Source organism: Chiloscyllium punctatum, chromosome 31 (genome assembly GCF_047496795.1).
Source record: "Chiloscyllium punctatum isolate Juve2018m chromosome 31, sChiPun1.3, whole genome shotgun sequence".
Lineage (NCBI taxonomy): Eukaryota > Metazoa > Chordata > Chondrichthyes > Orectolobiformes > Hemiscylliidae > Chiloscyllium > Chiloscyllium punctatum.
Genome location: NC_092769.1, coordinates 13,528,500 through 13,548,702, shown reverse-complemented (window position 1 = coordinate 13,548,702; position 20,203 = coordinate 13,528,500).

Sequence of the window (20,203 nt, the reverse complement as noted above, 5' to 3'; positions counted from 1 at the left end):
TCTCTCACACACACTCTGGGACACTCTGGGATTCCCACTGTCACGCACACTCTGGGATTCCCTCTCTCACACTCACTCTTCCATTGGCTCTCTCCCAAACACACTCTGGGAATCTCTCACACGCACTCTGGGACACTCTGGGATTCCCACTCTCACACACACTCTGGGATTCCCACTCTCACACACACTCTGGGAATCTCTCACACACACTCTGCGACTCTCGGGGATGCCCTCTCTCACACACACACACACTCGGGGATGCCCTCTCTCACACACACACACTCGGGGATGCCCTCTCTCACACACACACACTCGGGGATGCCCTCTCTCACACACACACACTCGGGGATGCCCTCTCTCACACACACACACTCGGGGATGCCCTCTCTCACACACACACACTCGGGGATGCCCTCTCTCACACACACACACTCGGGGATGCCCTCTCTCACACACACACACTCGGGGATGCCCTCTCTCACACACACACACTCGGGGATGCCCTCTCTCACACACACACACTCGGGGATGCCCTCTCTCACACACACACACTCGGGGATGCCCTCTCTCACACACACACACTCGGGGATGCCCTCTCTCACACACACACACTCGGGGATGCCCTCTCTCACACACACACACTCGGGGATGCCCTCTCTCTCGCACAACACCCTGGGACGCCCTCTCTCGCACAACACCCTGGGACGCCCTCTCTCGCACAACACCCTGGGACGCCCTCTCTCGCACAACACCCTGGGACTCCCTCTCTCGCACAACACCCTGGGACTCCCTCTCTCGCACAACACCCTGGGACTCCCTCTCTCGCACAACACCCTGGGACTCCCTCTCTCGCACAACACCCTGGGACTCCCTCTCTCGCACAACACCCTGGGACTCCCTCTCTCGCACAACACCCTGGGACTCCCTCTCTCGCACAACACCCTGGGACTCCCTCTCTCGCACAACACCCTGGGACTCCCTCTCTCGCACAACACCCTGGGACTCCCTCTCTCGCACAACACCCTGGGACTCCCTCTCTCGCACAACACCCTGGGACTCCCTCTCTCGCACAACACCCTGGGACTCCCTCTCTCGCACAACACCCTGGGACTCCCTCTCTCGCACAACACCCTGGGACTCCCTCTCTCGCACAACACCCTGGGACTCCCTCTCTCGCACAACACCCTGGGACTCCCTCTCTCGCACAACACCCTGGGACTCCCTCTCTCGCACAACACCCTGGGACTCCCTCTCTCGCACAACACCCTGGGACTCCCTCTCTCGCACAACACCCTGGGACTCCCTCTCTCGCACAACACCCTGGGACTCCCTCTCTCGCACAACACCCTGGGACTCCCTCTCTCGCACAACACCCTGGGAAACATACACACTCACTCTGGGATTCTCTCACACACACTCTGGGATTCCCTCTCACACACACACAATCTGGGATTCTCTCTCTCACACACACAATCTGGGGTTCCCTCACACACACACACACACACACACACACACACACACACACACACACACACACACTCTGGGATTCTCTCACACATGCTCTGGGATTCCCTCTCTCACACACACCCTGGGACTCCCTCTCTCACACACACCCTGGGACTCCCTCTCTCACACACACCCTGGGACTCCCTCTCTCACACACACCCTGGGACTCCCTCTCTCACACACACCCTGGGACTCCCTCTCTCACACACACCCTGGGACTCCCTCTCTCACAAACGGTCTGTGAAACTCGCATACACACTCTGGGATTCCAACACTCACAGAGTCTGGGATTCGCTCACACACACTCTCTGGGACTCCCTCTCTCTCACACACGCTGGGATTCTCTCACACACAATCTGGAACTCTCTGGGATTCCCTCTCTCACACACAGGGACTCGTTTCCCTCTCTCACACACAGGGACTCGTTGGAATTCCCTCTCTCACGCACAATCTGGTATTCCCTCTCTCAGACACCCTCTGGGATACTCTCTCTCACCATCACTCTGGGATTCTCTCTCTCAAACACATCTGACTGGGGGGGGGGGGGGGGGGGGGGGGGGGGGGGGGGGGGGGGGGGGACTTTCTGGACCCTCTCTCTCTCTCTCTCACTCTGGGACTCTCTCACACACAGTCTGGGACACTCACAGACACACACTGGGACACTGTGATTCTCTTACACACACTGGAAGTCTCTCGCACACACTGGCACACTCAGGGAATCTCTCTTACATTTGGGATTCCCTTACACACCATAGGCTTCTGGGACTCTCTCACATACTTTGGGACTCTCTCTTACTCACTGTGGGATTCCCTTACATGCTGTGCGATTCTCTCTCACACTCTGGGACTCTCTCACACACTCTAGGAATCCCTAACACACTCGGGGACACACTGAGATTCCCTTACACACTCTGGGATTCCCGCTCTCACACACTCTGGGATTCTCTCTCACACACACACACACTCTGGGATTCTCTCTCGCAAACACACTGGGAAACTCACACACACACTCTGGGATTCTAACTTTCTCTCACACTTTGGGATTCCCACTCTCACACACACTCAGGGACTCTCTGAGATTCCCTTCAGCTCACACACACTCTGGGATCCTCTCTCTCAAACACACTCTGGGAAACCCACACACACTCTGGGATTCTCTCTCTCTCACACTCACACACTCTGGAATTCCCTCTCTAAGATTCTGGGACTCTCTGGGATTCCCTTACACAATCTGGGACGCTAGGACCCTCGGGGATTCCCTCTCTCATACACACTCTGGGATTCCGACTCTCACACACAGTCTGGGATTCGCTCACACACACACTCTGTGACGCTCTGGGATTCCCTCTCTCACACACATTCTGGGATTCCGTCTCTCTCACACACTATGGGATTCCCTCTCTCACACACACTCTGGGAAACTCGCACACACGCTGGAATTCCCACTCTCTCACACAATCTGGGACTCTCCCGGATTCTCTCTCGCTCACACACACCCTTGGATTCCCTCTATCACACACTCTCGGGGACTCTCTGGGATTCCCTCTCACATACACACTCTGGGAAACTCACACGCATACTTTGGGATTCTCTCATTCATACTCTGGGATTCCCTTTCTCTTCCACACTCTGGGATTCCCTCTCTGACACAAACCCTCTGGGAATCCCTCTCTCACACACACTCTGGGAATCTCTCTCTCACACACACACACACACACTCTGGGATTCTCTCACAAACAAACACACTCCTGGATTCTCTGGGATGCCCACTCTCCCACACACCCTGGGATTCCCTCTCTCACACACACACTGGGATGCTCTCTCTCACATACTCTCTGGGAATCCCTCTCTCACATTCTGGGACTCTCTGGGATTCCCTTACACAATCTGGGATGCTAGGACCCGCGCCCAAACACCCTGGTTTTCTCTCACACACTCTGGGAATTCCCTCAAACACTGTGGGATTTCCACTCTTACCCACACTCTGGGACTCTCTGGGATTCCCTCTGTCTCACACACACTCTGGGATTCCCTCTCTCACACACACACTCTGGGATTCCCTCTCTCACACACACACTCTGGGATTCCCTCTCTCACACACACTTTCTGGGATTCCCTCTCTCACACACTCTCTGGGATTCCCTCTCACATACACACTCTGGGAAACTCGCACACACACTTTGGGATTCTCTCATTCATTCGCTGTGGTTCCCGCTCTCATACACAGTCTAGGATTCAGACTCTCATACACAGTCTGGGATTCGCTCACGCACACACTCTGGGATGCTCTGGGATTCCCTTTCACACACAATCTGGGATTCCTGCTCTCTATCACACTCTGGCATTCCCTCTCTCTCACACACTTTGGGATTCTCTAACACACACACTCAGGGATTCCCTCTCTCTCACACACACGCTGGGATTCTCTCAAACACAATCTGGGTCTCTCTGGGATTCCCTCTCACATACACACTCTGGGAAACTCACACGCATGCTTTGGGATCCTCTCATTCATACTCTGGGATTCCCTCTCTCACACACACTCTGGGATTCCGACTCTCACACACACTCTCTGGGATTCCCTCTCTCGCACACTCTCTGGAATTCCGCCTCACGCACACTCTCTGGGATTCCCTCTCTCTCTCACACTCGGGGATTCCCTCACTCAAACGCTCTCTGGGATTACCTCTCACACACACAGTCTGGGACTCTCTGGGATTCCCTCTCTCTCTCACACTCTGGGATTCTCACACACACACACTCTGGGATTCCTTCTCTCAAACACACTCGGGGATTCCCTCTCTCACACACTCGCTGGGATTCCCTCTCTCTCACACACTCGCTGGGATTCCCTCTCTCAAACACACTCGCTGGGATTCCCTCTCCCAAACATACTCGCTGGGATTCCCTCTCCCAAACACACTCGGGGATTCCCTCTCTCAAACACACTTGGGGATTCCCTCTCTCAAACACACTCGGGGATTCCCTCTCTCACACACGCTCTGGGATTCCCTCTCTCACACTCTCGCTGGGATTCCCTCTCTCACACTCTCGCTGGGATTCCCTCTCTCAAACACACTCGCTGGGATTCCCTCTCTCAAACACACTCGCTGGGATTCCCTCTCTCAAACACACTCGCTGGGATTCCCTCTCTCTCTCACTCTGGGATTCTCTCACACACTCTGGGGTTCCCTCTCTCTCACACACTCTGGGATTCTCTGATACACACTCTGGGACTCTCTGGGATTCCTTCTCTCCCACACACTCGGGGACTCCCTCTCACATACTCTGGGGCTCTCTGGGATTGGCTCTCCCTCACACATGCTCTGGGGCGCGCTGGGATTGGCTCTCTATCTTACGCTCTCGGGCGCGCTGGGACGACCATGCTCTCACGCGTGCGGGGACTCTCTCAGATTCTCTCTCTCTCACATACACTCTTGGATTCCATCGATCACACACTCTCTGGGACTCCCTCTCTCACACACACACACACCCTGGGCCTCCCTCTCACACACACACTCTCTGGGATGCCCTCTCTCACACACTCTCTGGGATTCCCTCTCTCACGCACTCTAGGATTGCCTCTCTCACACACACTCTGGGACTCTCTAGGATTCCCTCTCTCACAACATCTGGGATTCCATCTGTCACACACACCCTGGAAATCTGGGATTCCCTCTCTCACACACAATCTGGGACTCTCTCAGATTCTCTCTCGGAGTCCCTCTATCACAAACACTCGGGGACTCTCTGGGATTCCCGCACACAAACACACTCTGGGATTCCCTCTCTCTCTCACTCTGGGATTCTCTCACACACACTCTGGGATTCCCTCTCTCTCACACACTCTGGGATTCTCTGATACACACTCTGGGACTCTCTGGGATTCCTTCTCTCCTACACACTCGGGGACTCCCTCTCACATACTCTGGGACTCCCAGGGATGCCCTCTCTCACACACATTCTGGGATTCCCTCTCTCACACACACGCTGGGATTCTCTCACACACAACCTGGAACTCTCTGGAATTCCCTCTCTCACACACACTCTGGAATTCCCTCTCTCACACACACTCTGGAATTCCCACTCTGGGACACTCTCACACACACTCTGGGATTCCCTCACACACAATCTGCGATTCCCTATCTCTCACACAGGGACTCGCTGGAATTCCCTCTCCCACCCACAGTCTGGGATTCCCTCTCTCAGACACCCTCTGGGATTCCCACTCTCACACACACTCTGGGATACTGTCTCTCACCATCACTCTGGGATTCTCTCTCTCACACACACTCTGGGACTCTCTGGGATCCCCTCTCTCTCTCTCTCACTCTGGGACTCTCTCACACACAGTCTGGGACACTCACAGACACTCTCTGGGACACTGTGAATCTCTTACACACACTGGAATTCTCTCACACACACTGGCACACTCAGGGAATCTCTCTTACATTTTGATATTCCCTTACACACCATAGGCTTCTGGAATTCTCTCACTTACTCTGGGACTCTCTCTTACTCACTGTGGGATTTCCTTACACACTCTGGGATGCCCTCTCACACACACACTCTGGGATGCCCTCTCTCTCACACACACTCGGGGAAACTCACACACACACTCTGGTATTCTAACTTTCTCTCACACTTTGGGATTCCCACTCTCACACACACTCAGGGACTCTCTGAGATTCCCTTCAGCTCACACACACTCTGGGAAACCCACACACACTCTGGGATTCTCTTTCACACACACACACACACACTCTGGAATTCCCTCTCTCACATTCTGGGACTCTCTGGGATTCCCTTACACAATCTGGGATGCTAGGACCCTCGTCCAAACACCCTGGGTTTCTCTCACACACTCTGGGAATTCCCTCAAACACTGTGGGATTGCCACTCTTACCCACACTCTGGGACTCTCTGCGATTCCCTCTCTATCACACACACTCGGGGATTCCCTCACTCACACGCACACTCGGGGATTCCCTCTCTCACACGCACACTCTGGGATTCCCTCTCTCACACGCACACTCTGGGATTCCCTCTCTCACACGCACACTCTGGGATTCCCTCTCTCACACGCACACTCTGGGATTCCCCCTCTCACACGCACACTCTGGGATTTCCCCTCTCACACGCACACTCTGGGATTCCCCCTCTCACACACACACACTCCGGGACACTCTGGGATTCCCTCTCTCACACACACACTCTGGGATTCCCTCTCTCTCATACACTGTGGGATTCCCTCTCACAAACACACTCTGGTTTTCTCTCTCTCTCTCTCACACACACACACACACACACACACAGGGATTCCCTCTCTCTCTCTCACACGCTGGGATTCTCTCAAACACAATCTGGGTCTCTCTTTGATGCCCTCTCACACACACTCAGGGATTCCCTCTCTCACACACACACTCAGGGATTTACCATCACACATGCACTCTGGGACTCTCTGGGATTCCCCCTCTCTCACACACACTCTGGGACTCTCTGGGATTCCCTCTCTCTCACACACTCTGGAATAATCTCACACACACACAGGGATTCCCTCTCTCTCACACCCTGGGATTCTCTCAAACACAATCTGGGATCTCTGGGATTGCATCTCTCACACACACTCGGGAAAATGTCACACACACTCTGGGATTCTCTCATACACACTCTGGGACTCCCTCTCTCACACACACTTTGGGATTCCCTCTCTCATACACAGTCTGGGATTCCGACTCTCACATACAGTCTGGGATTCCGACTCTCACACACAGTCTGGGATTCCGACTCTCACACACAGTCTGGGATTCGCTCACGCACACAGTCTGGGACGCTCTGGGATTCCCGCTCACATACAATCTGGGATTCCTGCTCTCTCACACACTCTGGCATTCCCTCTCTCTCACACACTTTGGGATTCTCTCACACACACACTCAGGGATTCCCTCTCTCACACACACTCTGGGATTCTCTCAAACACAATCTGGGTCTCCCTGGGATTCCCTCTCTCACACAAACTCTGGGATTCCGACTCTCACACACACTCTGGGATTCCCTCTCTCTCACACTTTGGGATTCTCTCACACACACACTCTGGGATTCCTTCTATCCCACACACTCGGGGATTCCCTCACTCAAACGCTCTCTGGGATTCCCTCTCACACACACAGTCTGGGACTCTCTGGGATTCCCACTCTTACTCACACTCTGGGATTCTCTCACACACACACACTCTGGGATTCCTTCTCTCAAACACACTCGGGGATTCCCTCTCTCACACACTCGCTGGGATTCCCTCTCTCAAACACGCTCGCTGGGATTCCCTCTCTCAAACACACTTGGGGATTCCCTCTCTCACGCAAACTAGGATTGCCTCGCTCACACACACTCTGGGACTCTCTAGGATTCCCTCTCTCACAACATCTGGGATTCCATCTGTCACACACACACTGGGAAACACACACACACGCACAGACACACACTGGGATTCTCTCACACTCACTCTGGGATTCCCTCTCTCACACACACTCTGGGACTCTCTGGGATTCTCTCTCTCTCATACACACTCTTGGAGTCCCTCTATCACAAACTCTCGGGGACTCTCTGGGATTCCCTCTCTCACTCGCACTCTGGGATTATCGCACACAAACACTCTCTGGGATTCCCTCTCTCTCTCTCACTCTGGGATTCTCTCACACACACTCTGGGATTCCCTCTCTCTCACACACTATGGGACTCTCTGGGATTCCTTCTCTCCCACACACTCGGGGACTCCGTCTCACATACTTTGGGACTCCCAGGGATGCCCTCTCTCACACACACTCTGGGATTGGCTCTCTGGGATTCCCTCTCTCACACACACTCTGGGATTCTCTCACACACACTCTGGGACTCTCTGGGATTCCCAGTCTGACACACACGCTGGGATTCCCACTCTAACACACACGCTGGGATTCCCACTCTCAACACTCACTCTGGCATTCCCTCTCACATACACACTCTGGGAAACTCTCACACACACTCTGGGATTCTCTAGGATTCCCTCTCTCACAAACATTCTGCGATTCCCTATCTCACACGCAGGGACTCGCTGGAATTCCCTCTCCCACCCACAATCTGGGATTCCCTCTCTCAGACACCCTCTGGGATTCCCACTCTCACACACACTCTGGGATACTGTCTCTCACCATCACTCTAGGATTCTCTCTCTCACACACACTCTGGGACTCTCTGAGATTCCCTCTCTCTCTCACACTCTGGGACTCTCTAACACACAGTCTGGGACACTCACAGACACTCTCTGGGACACTGTGATTCTCTTACACACACTGGCACACTCAGGGAATCTCTCTTACATTTGGGATTCCCTTACACACCATAGGCTTCTGGGATTCTCTCACTTACTCTGGGACTCTCTCTTACTCACTGTGGGATTTCATTACACACTCTGGGATGCCCTCTCACACACACACTCTGGGATGCCCTCTCTCTCACACACACTCGGGGAAACTCACACACACACTCTGGGATTCTAACTTTCTCTCACACTTTGGGATTCCCACTCTCACACACACTCAGGGACACTCTGAGATTCCCTTCAGCTCACACACACTCTGGGAAATCCACACACACTCTGGGATTGTCTTTCACACACACACTCTGGAATTCCCTCTCTCACATTCTGGGACTCTCTGGGATTCCCTTACACAATCTGGGATGCTAGGACCCTCGTCCAAACACCCTGGGTTTCTCTCACACACTCTGGAAATTCCCTCAAACACTGTGGGATTTCCACTCTTACCCACACTCTGGGACTCTCTGGGATTCCCTCTCTATCACACACACTCTGGGATTCCCTCTCTCACACACACACTCTGGGATTCCCCCTCTCTCACACACACACTCCGGGACACTCTGGGATTCCCTCTCTCTCATACACTCTGGGATTCCCTCTCACAAACACACTCTGGTTTTCTCTCTCTCTCTCTCTCTCTCTCTCTCTCTCTCTCTCTCTCTCTCTCTCTCTCTCTCTCTCTCTCTCTCACACACACACACACACACACACACACAGGGATTCCCTCTCTCTCTCACACGCTGGGATTCTCTCAAACACAAACTGGGTCTCTCTGGGATTCCCTCTCACACACACTCTGGGATGCCCTCTCTCACACACACTCTGGGAAACTCACACACACACTCTGGGATTCTAAATTTCTCTTACACTTTGGGATTCCCTCTCTCACACACACTCAGGGATTCCCTCTCTCACACACACACACACACTCAGGGATTCACTATCACACACGCACTCTGGGATTCCCTCTGACACTCTGGGACTCTCTGGGATTCCCCCTCTCTCACACACACTCTGGGACTCTCTGGGATTCCCTCTCTCACACACACTCTGGAATAATCTCACACACACACAGGGATTCCCTCTCTCTCACACACGCTGGGATTCTCTCATACACACTCTGGGACTCTCTGGGATTCCCTCTCTCACACGCACTTTGGGATTCCGTCTCTCTCACACACTATGGGATTCCCTATCTCACACACTCTGGGATTCTCTCGCACACACACACTCTGGGATTCGACTCTCACACACACACAATCTGGGACTCTCTGGGATTCCATCTCTCTCACACACTTGTGGGTTGGGGGGTACGGGGTTGGAGGGGAACGGGTTTGCACGGGGTTGGGGGGGACGGGGTTGCACGGGGTTGGGGGGGGACGGGGTTGCACGGGGTTGGGGGGACGGGGTTGGGGAGGGAACGGGGTTGGGGGGGAACGGGGTTGGGGGGGAACGGGTTTGTGGGGGGGGTTGGGGGGAACAGGGTTGCACAGGGTTTGGGGGGAACGAAGTTGCACGGGTTTGGGGGGGAACGGGGTTGCACGGGGTTGGGGGGAACGGGGTTGCACAGGGTTTGGGGGGGAACGACGTTGCACGGGGTTGGGGGAACGGGGTTGGGGGAGCGGGGTTGCACGGGTATGGGGGGGGAACGGGGTATGGGGGGGAACGGGGTATGGGGGGGAACGGGGTTTGGGGGGGAACGGGGTTTGGGGGGGAACGGGGTTTGGGGGGGAACGGGGTTTGGGGGGGGAACGGGGTTTGGGGGGGGAACGGGGTTTGGGGGGGGAACGGGGTTTGGGGGGGAACGGGGTTTGGGGGGGAACGGGGTTTGGGGGGGAACGGGGTTTGGGGGGGGAACGGGGTTTGGGGGGGAACGGGGTTTGGGGGGGAACGGGGTTTGGGGGGGAACGGGGTTTGGGGGGGAACGGGGTTTGGGGGGGAACGGGGTTTGGGGGGGAACGGGGTTTGGGGGGAACGGGGTTTGGGGGGGAACGGGGTTTGGGGGGGAACCGTGTTTGGGGGGGAACGGGGTTTGGGGGGAACGGGGTTTGGGGGGGACGGGGTTTGGGGGGGGAACGGGGTTTGGGGGGGGGAACGGGGTTTGGGGGGGAACGGGGTTTGGGGGGGAACGGGGTTTGGGGGGGAACGGGGTTTGGGGGGGAACGAAGTTGCACGGGGTTGGGGGGAACGGGGTTGCTCGGGGTTGGGGGGAACGGGGTTGCACGGGGTTGGGGGGAACGGGGTTGCACAGGGTTTGGGGGGGGAACGACGTTGCACGGGGTTGGGGGAACGGGGTTGCACGACGTTGGGGAGGAACGGGGTTGGGGGGAGCTGGGTTGCACGGGTTTGGGGGGGAACGGGGTTTGGGGGGGAACGGAGTTTGGGGGGGAACGAAGTTGCACGGGGTTGGGGGGAACGGGGTTGCTCGGGGTTGGGGGGAACGGGGTTGCACGGGGTTGGGGGGAACGGGGTTGCACGGGGTTGGGGGGAACGGGGTTGCACGGGGTTGGGGAGGAACGGGGTTGGGGGGAGCTGGGTTGCACGGGTTTGGGGGGGAAAGGGGTTTGGGGGGGAACGGGGTTGGGGAGGGAACGGGGTTGGGGAGGGAACGGGGTTGGGGAGGGAACGGGGTTGCACGGGGTTGGGGGGGAACGGGGTTGCACGGGGTTGGGGGGGGAACGGGGTTGCACGGGGTTGGGGGGGAACGGGGTTGCACGGGGTTGGGGGGGAACGGGGTTGCACGGGGTTGGGGGGGAACGGGGTTGCACGGGGTTGGCGGGCAACGGGGTCGGGAGGGAACGGGGTTGGGGGAACGGGGTCGGGGGGGTACGGGGTCGGGGGGGTACGGGGTCGGGGGTGTACGGGGTCGGGGGGGTACGGGGTCGGGGGGGTGCGGGGTCGGGGGGGTACGGGGTCGGGGGGGTACGGGGTCGGGGGGGTACGGGGTCGGGGGGGTACGGGGTCGGGGGGGGTACGGGGTCGGGGGGGTACGGGGTGGGTTGGGGGGGTACGGGGTCGGGGGGGTACGGGGTTGGGGGGGTACGGGGTTGGGGGGGTACGGGGTTGGGGGGGTACGGGGTCGGGGGGGGTACGGGGTTGGGGGGGTACGGGGTTGGGGGGTACGGGGTTGGGGGGGTACGGGGTTGGGGGGGTACGGGGTTGGGGGGGTACGGGGTTGGTGGCCGGGGTTGGGGGAACGGGGTTGCACGGGGTTGTGGGGAACGGGGCTGCACGGGGTTGGGGGGGAACGGGGTTGGGGGGGAACGGGGTTGCACGGGGTTGGGGGGGACCGGGGTTGCACGGGGTTGGGGGGGAACGGGGTCGAGGATGGAATGGGGTTGCACGGGGTTGGGGGGAACGGGGTTGCACAGGGTTGGTGGGGAAAGGGGTTGGGGGTGGGAGGGGAACGGGGTTGGGAGGGGAACAGGGTTGGGGGGAACGGGGTTGGGAGGGGAACGGGGTTGGGGGGGACCGGGGTTGCACGGGGTTGGGGGGGACCGGGGTTGCAGAGGGTTGGGGGGGAACAGGGTTGGGAGGAACGGGGTTGCACGGGGTTGTGGGGGAACGGGGTTGGGGGTGACGGGGTTGGGTGGGGGAACTGGGTTGCACGGGGTTGGGGGGAACGGAGTTTTGGGGGGGAACGGAGTTTGGGGGGGAACGGGGTTGGGCGGGGGAACGGGGTTGGGCGGGGGAACGGGGTTGGGCGGGGGAACGGGGTTGGGCGGGGGAACGGGGTTGGGGGGGGGAACGGGGTTGGGGGGGGGCAACGGGGTTGGGGGGGGAACGGGGTTGGGGGGGGGAACGGGGTTGGGGGGGGAACGGGGTTGGGGGGGGAACGGGGTTGGGGGGGGAACGGGGTTGGGGGGGGGAACGGGGTTGGGGGGGGAACGGGGTTGGGGGGGGAACGGGGTTGGGGGGGGAACGGGGTTGGGGGGGGGAACGGGGTTGGGGGGGGAACGGGGTTGGGGGGGAACGGGGTTTGGGGGGGGAACGGGGTTGGGGGGGGGGAACGGGGTTGGGGGGGGGAACGGGGTTGGGGGGGGAACGGGGTTGGGGCTGGGGAAACGGGGTTGGGGGGGAAACGGGGTTGGGGGGGGGGGACAGGGTTGCACGGGGTTGGGGGGGAACGGGGCTGCACGGGGTTGGGGGGGAACGGGTGTTGGGGGAACGGGGTTGGGGGGGATAAGGGTGGGTGAACCGCGTTGCACGGGTTTGAGGTGGAAACTGAGTTGCACGGGGTTGGGGCCGAACGGGTTTGCAAGGGGTTGGGGGGGATGGGGGTGGGTGAACCGCGTTCCACGGGGTTGTGGGGGGGGGGGACGGGGTTGTGGGGGGGGGGGTTGTGGGGGGGGGACGGGGCTGTGGGGGGGGGACGGGGCTGTGGGGGGGGGACGGGGCTGTGGGGGGGGCGGGGCTGTGGGGGGGGGGACGGGGCTGTGGGGTGGGGGACGGGGCTGTGGGGGGGGGGACGGGGCTGTGGGGGGGGACGGGGCTGTGGGGGGGGGACGGGGCTGTGGGGGGGGGACGGGGTTGTGTGGGGGGGGACGGGGCTGTGGGGGGGGGACGGGGTTGTGGGGGGGGGACGGGGTTGTGGGGGGGGACGGGGTTGTGGGGGGGGACGGGGTTGTGGGGGGGACGGGGTTGGGGGGGGGAACAGGGTTGGGGGGGAACAGGGTTGGGGGGGGAACAGGGTTGGGGGGGAACAGGGTTGGGGGGGGGAACAGGGTTGGGGGTGAACAGGGTTGGGGGGGGAACAGGGTTGGGGGGGAACAGGGTTGGGGGGGAACAGGGTTGGGGGGGAACAGGGTTGGGGGGGAACAGGGTTGGGGGGGAACGGGGTTGCAGGGGGATGAGGGTGGGTGAACCGCGTTGCACGGGGTTGGGGGGGAACGTGGTCGCACGGGGTTGGGGGATGGGGGTGGGTGAACCGTGTTGCACGGGGTTGGGGCGGAACGGGGTTACACGGGGTTGGGGGGGAACGGGTATGTGGGGGAACGGGGTTGCACGGGGATGGGGGAACGGGGTTGGGGGGCACGGGGTTGGGGGGGCCACGGGGTTGGCGGGAACGGGTTTGGGGGGAACGGGGTTGGGGCGGAACGGGGTTGCACGGGGTCGGGGCGGAACGGGGTTGCACGGGGTTGGGGGGGATGGGGGGTGGGTGAACCGCGTTGCACGGGGTTGGGGGGAACCGCGTTGCACGGGGTTGGGGGAACCGCGTTGCACGGGGTTGAGGGGGACGGGTTTGGGGGGGACGGGGTTGGGGGGGGACGGGGTTGGGGGGGACGGGGGGAGAAACGGGGTGGGGGAGAAACGGGGTTGCACGGGGTTGAGGGGGAACGGGGTTTAGGGCGGCAACGGGGTTGTGGGGGGAACGGGGTTGTGGGTTCCACAGGCTGGGGGGGGGGTGAACCGGGTTGCACGGGAACGGGGTTGCACGGGGTGTGGGGGAACGGGGTTGTGGGAGTACGGGGTTGTGGGGGGGAACCGGGTTGGGGGGGTACGGGGTTGGGGGGGTACAGGGTTGGGGGGGTACGGGGTTGGGGGGGTACGGGGTTGGGGGGGTACGGGGTTGGGGGGGTACGGGGTTGGGGGGTACGGGGTTGGGGGGGTACGGGGTTGGGGGGTACGGGTTTGGGGGGGTATGGGGTTGGGGGGGTACGGGGTTGGGGGGGTACGGGGTTGGGGGAACGGGGTTGCACGGGGTTGGGGGGAACGGGGCTGCACGGGGTTGGGGGGGAACGGGGTTGGGGGGGAACGGGGTTGCACGGGGTTGGGGGGGACCGGGGTTGCACGGGGTTGGGGGGGAACGGGGTCGAGGATGGAATGGGGTTGCACGGGGTTGGGGGGAACGGGGTTGCACAGGGTTGGTGGGGAAAGGGGTTGGGGGAGGGAGGGGAACGGGGTTGGGAGGGAACAGGGTTGGGGGGAACGGGGTTGGGAGGGGAACGGGGTTGGGGGGGGACCAGGGTTGCACGGGGTTGGGGGGGGACCGGGGTTGCAGAGGGTTGGGGGGGAACGGGGTTGGGAGGAACGGGGTTGCACGGGGTTGTGGGGGAACGGGGTTGGGGGTGACGGTGTTGGGTGGGGGAACTGGGTTGCACGGGGTTGGGGGGAACGGAGTTTTGGGGGGAACGGAGTTTGGGGGGGAACGGGGTTTGGGGGGGGAACGGGGTTGGGCGGGGGAACGGGGTTGGGCGGGGGAACGGGGTTGGGCGGGGAACGGGGTTGGGCGGGGGAACGGGGTTGGGCGGGGGAACGGGGTTGGGCGGGGGAACGGGGTTGGGCGGGGGAACGGGGTTGGGGGGGGAACGGGGTTTGGGGGGAACGGGATTGGGGGGGGGAACGGGGTTGGGGGGGGAACGGGGTTGGGGGGGGAACGGGGTTGGGGCTGGGGAAACGGGGTTGGGGGGGAAACGGGGTTGGGGGGGACAGGGTTGCACGGGGTTGGGGGGGGAACGGGGCTGCACGGGGTTGGGGGGGAACGGGTGTTGGGGGAACGGGGTTGGGGGGGATAAGGGTGGGTGAACCGCGTTGCACGGGTTTGAGGTGGAAGCTGAGTTGCACGGGGTTGGGGCCGAACGGGTTTGCAAGGGGTTGGGGGGGATGGGGGTGGGTGAACCGCGTTCCACGGGGTTGTGGGGGGGGGGACGGGGTTGTGGGGGGGGCGGGGTTGTGGGGGGGGGCGGGGCTGTGGGGGGGGGACGGGGCTGTGGGGGGGGACGGGGCTGTGGGGGGGGGACGGGGCTGTGGGGGGGGACGGGGCTGTGGGGGGGGGGACGGGGCTGTGGGGGGGGACGGGGCTGTGGGGGGGGGGACGGGGTTGTGGGGGGGGACGGGGCTGTGGGGGGGACGGGGCTGTGGGGGGGGGACGGGGCTGTGGGGGGGGGACGGGGCTGTGGGGGGGGGGACGGGGCTGTGGGGGGGGACGGGGTTGTGTGGGGGGGGGGGACGGGGCTGTGGGGGGGGGACGGGGTTGTGGGGGGGGGACGGGGTTGTGGGGGGGGACGGGGCTGTGGGGGAGGGACGGGGCTGTGGGGGGGGGGGACGGGGCTGTGGGGGGGGACGGGGCTGTGGGGGGGGGGACGGGGCTGTGGGGGGGGGCGGGGCTGTGGGGGGGGGACGGGGCTGTGGGGGGGGGACGGGGCTGTGGGGGGGGGACGGGGCTGTGGGGGGGGGACGGGGTTGTGTGGGGGGGGGACGGGGCTGTGGGGGGGGGGACGGGGTTGTGGGGGGGGACGGGGTTGTGGAGGGGGGACTGGGTTGTGGGGGGGGACGGGGTTGTGGGGGGGGACGGGATTGTGGGGGGGACGGGGTTGGGGGGGGAACAGGGTTGGGGGGAACAGGGTTGGGGGGGGAACAGGGTTGGGGGGGAACAGGGTTGGGGGGGAACAGGGTTGGGGGGGAACAGGGTTGGGGGGGGGAACAGGGTTGGGGGGGGAACAGGGTTGGGGGGGAACAGGGTTGGGGGGGAACAGGGTTGGGGGGGGAACAGGGTTGGGGGGGAACAGGGTTGGGGGGGAACAGGGTTGGGGGGGAACAGGGTTGGGGGGGAACAGGGTTGCACGGGGTTGGTGGGAACGGGGTTGCACGGGGTTGGTGGGAACGGGGTTGCACGGGGTTGGTGGGAACGGGGTTGCACGGGGTTGGTGGGAACGGGGTTGCACGGGGTTGGTGGGAACGGGGTTGCACGGGGTTGGTGGGAACGGGGTTGCACGGGGTTGGGGGGAACGGGGTTGGAGGGAATGGGGTTGCACGGGATTGGGTGGGGACGGGGGCGTTACGGGGTTGCACGGGGTTGTGGGGGGACGGGGTTGTGGGGGGGGACGGGGTTGCATGGGGTTGGGGGGAACGTGTTTGGGGGGAACGGGGTTGGGGCGGAACGGGGTTGCAGGGGGATGAGGGTGGCTGAACCGCGTTGCACGGGGTTGGGGGGGAACGTGGTCGCACGGGGTTGGGGGATGGGGGTGGGTGAACCGTGTTGCACGGGGTTGGGGCGGAACGGGGTTACACGGGGTTGGTGGGGAACGGGTATGTGGGGGAACGGGGTTGCACGGGGATGGGGGAACGGGGTTGGGGGGCACGGGGTTGGGGGGCCACGGGGTTGGCGGGAACGGGTTTGGGGGGAACGGGGTTGGGGCGGAACGGGGTTGCACGGGGTCGGGGCGGAACGGGGTTGCACGGGGTTGGGGGGGATGGGGGTGGGTGAACCGCGTTGCACGGGGTTGGGGGGAACCGCGTTGCACGGGGTTGGGGGAAACGCGTTGCACGGGGTTGGGGGGGACGGGTTTGGGGGGGACGGGGTTGGGGGGGACGGGGGGAGAAACGGGGTGGGGGGAGAAACGGGGTGGGGGAGAAACGGGGTTGCACGGGGTTGAGGGGGAACGGGGTTTAGGGCGGCAACGGGGTTGTGGGGGGAACGGGGTTGTGGGTTCCACAGGCTGGGGGGGGGGTGAACCGGGTTGCACGGGAACGGGGTTGCACGGGGTGTGGGGGAACGGGGTTGTGGGAGTACGGGGTTGTGGGGGGGAACGGGGTTGTGGGGGGGAACGGGGTTGTGGGGGGGAACGGGGTTGTGGGGGGGAACGGGGTTGTGGGGGGGAACGGGGTTGGGGAGGAACGGAGTTGGGGAATGGGGTGGGACGCGTTAGGGGTCGACGGGGTTGGGGGAGCTTGGGGGGGACGGGGTTGGGGGAACGGGGTTGGGGGGGGGAACGGGGTTGGGGGGGAACGGGGTTGGGGGGGGGAACGGGGTTGGGGGGGGAACGGGGTTGGGGGGTTGGGGGGGGAACGGGGTTGGGGGGGGGAACGGGGTTGGGGGGGGGAACGGGGTTGCACGGGGTTGGGGGGATGGGGGTGGGTGAACCACGTTGCACGGGGTTGGGGGGAACATGGTTGCATGGGGTTGGGGGGATGGGGGTGGGTGAACCGCGTTGCACGGGGTTGGGGGGAACGTGGTTGCACGGGGCTGGGGGGATGGGGGTGGGTGAACCGCATTGCACGTGGTTGGCGGGGAATGGGGTTGAGGGGGAACCGGTATGTGGGGGAACGGGGTTGCACGGGGTTGGGGGGGAACGGGGTAGGGGGAACGGGGTTGCACGGGGTTGGGGGAAACGGGGTTGCACGGGGATGGGGGAACGGGGTTGCGCGGGGATGGGGGGGATGGGTGTGCGTGAACCGCGTTGCACGGTGTTGGGGGAATGGAGTTGCACGGGGTTGAGAGGGAATGGGGTTGCACGGGGTTTGGGGGAACGGGGTTGGGGGGAACGGGGTTGGGGGGAACGGGGTTGGGGGGAACGGGGTTGGGGGGAACGGGGTTGGGGGGAACGGGGTTGCACGGGGTTGAGGGGGAACGGCGTTTTGGGGGGAACGGGGTTTGGGGAGTACGGGGTTGGGGGAATGGGGTTGGGGGAGCGGGGTTGGGGGGACCGGCTTTTGGGGGGGAACGGGTTTGGGGGGGTTGGGGGGTGACGGGGTTGCACGGGGATGGGGGGAGCGGAACGGGGTTTCACGGGGTTGGGGGGGATGGGTGTGCGTGAAGCGCGTTGCACGGTGTTGGGGGAATGGAGTTGCACGAGGTTGAGAGGGAATGGGGTTGCACGGAGTTTGGGGGGAACGGGGTCGGGGGGGAACGGGGTCGGGGGGGGAACGGGGTCGGGGGGGGAACGGGGTCGGGGGGGGAACGGGGTCGGGGGGGAACGGGGTTGCACGGGGTTGAGGGGGAATGGGTTTGCACGGGGTTTGGGGGGAACGGGGTTGGGGGGGAACGGGGTTGGACGGGGTTGGGTTGGGACGGGGGTGGGGTGGAACGGGGTTTGGGTTGCACGGGGTTGTGGGGTGGGACGCGTTAGGGGTCGAGCGGGTTGGGGGTCGAGCGGGTTGGGGGTCGAGCGGGTTGGGGGTCGAGCGGGTTGGGGGTCGAGCGTGGTTGGGGGGGGACGGGGTTGGGGGGGGGACGGGGTTGGGGGGGGGGACGGGGTTGGGGGGGGACGGGGTTGGGGGGGGACGGGGTTGGGGAGGGACGGGGTTGGGGGGGAAACGGGGTTGCACGGGGTTGGGGGGAACAGTGTTGGGGGAACGGGGTTGCACGGGGTTGGGGGAACGGGGTTGCACGGGGTTGGGGGCAACGGGGTTGGGGCGGAACGGGGGTGATGGGGGTGGGTGAACCGCGTTGCACGGGGTTGGGGGGAACGGAGTTGCACGGGGTTGGGGGGTGGGGGTGGGTGAACCGCATTGCACGGGGTTGGTGGGAACGTGTTTGCACGGGGTTGGGGGGATGGGGGTGGGTGAACCGAGTTGCACGGGGTTGGGAGGGAACGGGGTTGCACGGGGTTGGGGGGAACAAGGTTGCACGGGCTTGGGGGGAACAAGGTTGCACGGGGTTGGGGGGAACGGGGTTGCACGGGGTTGGGGGAACGGGGTTGGGGGGTAACGGTGTTGGGGGGGCACGGGGTTGCACGGGGTTTGGGGAACGGGGTTGCACGGGGTTGGGTGGGGGAACGGGGTTGCACGGGGTTGGGGGGATGTGGGTGGGTGAACCGAGTTGCACGGGGTTGGGGGGGATGGGGTTGGGTGAACAACGTTGCACGGGGTTGGGGGGGCAACCGCGTTGCACGGGGTTGGGGGGCAACCGCGTTGCACGGGGTTGGGGGGGATGGGGTTGGGTGAACCGTGTTGCACGGGGTTGGGGGGCCGACCGCGTTGCACGGGGTTGGGGGGGATGGGGTTGGGTGAACCGTGTTGCACGGGGTTGGGGGGCCGACCGCGTTGCACGGAGTTGGGGGTGCAACCGCGTTGCACGGGTATGGGGGGAACCGCCTTGCACGGGGTTGGGGGGATGGGGTTGGGTGAACCGCGTTGCACGGGGTTGGGGGGGGAACCGCGTTGCACGGGGTTGGGGGGGGAACCGCGTTGCACGGGGTTGGAGGGGAACCGCGTTGCACGGGGTTGGGGGGGAACCGCGTTGCACGGGGTTGGGGGGCGAACCGCGTTGCACGGGGTTGGGGGGCGAACCGCGTTGCACGGGGTTGGGGGGCGAACCGCGTTGCACGGGGTTGGGGGGCGAACCGCGTTGCACGGGGTTGGGGGGCGAACCGCGTTGCACGGGGTTGGGGGGCGAACCGCGTTGCACGGGGTTGGGGGGCGAACCGCGTTGCACGGGGTTGGGGGGCGAACCGCGTTGCACGGGGTTGGGGGGCGAACCGCGTTGCACGGGGTTGGGGGGCGAACCGCGTTGCACGGGGTTGGGGCGCGAACCGCGTTGCACGGGGTTGGGGCGCGAACCGCGTTGCACGGGGTTGGGGCGCGAACCGCGTTGCACGGGGTTGGGGCGCGAACCGCGTTGCA